Consider the following 805-nt stretch of genomic DNA (forward strand, 5'->3'; position numbering starts at 1 on the left):
CAGCCCTCTGGATTACGCACCAATAGAAAAACTGTTCACACAGAGGCCCGCCCCATTCCCGCCCTCCCTCGCGCGCCTTGCCCCGCAGAGGTCGCCGGGAAATGTAGTTTTCCTTCTGCACACAGCTCTCTGGATGGAGGAGGTGGTACGGCAGCACCCAGCGCTTCCCAGTACCGGTGGTGTTGATGTTTGGGGTCTGACGCTCTAGTTCTGGCGCACTTTAGGGCTCCCAGTTTAGGCTTTCTCAACTACTTTGTTTTCATGAAAGTTGATGCAGAAATGCTGTGCATAATCACAGGATTATTATGAGTTGGAATGTACGAGTTTATCAAGGAGGTGAAGAGTCTAAAAAGATAGTTTCTCCTTCAGTGACCTGGTGGCCTAGAGCCAAGACAGGACCCGTGGATCCGTTTCTACAGTCAGAGGAGTATGTATATAAATGTTTGTTTGTTATTGGGTTTTTTTGCGGTACGCGGGCCCCTCACTGCTGTGACCCCTCCTGCCGCGGAGCACAGGCTCCGGACGCGCAGGCCCAGCCGCTCCGCGGCACGCGGGATCCTTCCGGACCGGGGCACGAACCCGCATCCCCCGCATCGGCAGGCGGACCCTCAACCACTGCGCCACCAGGGAAGCCCATAAATGTTGTTTTTATCAGGTAGCAGACACATCCTCCTTTTCCTGAGAGGTGTGAGAAACTGTCTTTAATCATATGTTAGTTCAAAAGCTAATTGTGGTCTCATCTTTGCAGAAGAGTTGGGTGTAGGGGGAAAGGCACTTTAATCTCAGAGCTGCAGCTGAGACAGGC

This window comes from Kogia breviceps, chromosome 12, assembly GCF_026419965.1.
Source record: "Kogia breviceps isolate mKogBre1 chromosome 12, mKogBre1 haplotype 1, whole genome shotgun sequence".
In the NCBI taxonomy this organism is placed as follows: Eukaryota; Metazoa; Chordata; class Mammalia; order Artiodactyla; family Physeteridae; genus Kogia; species Kogia breviceps.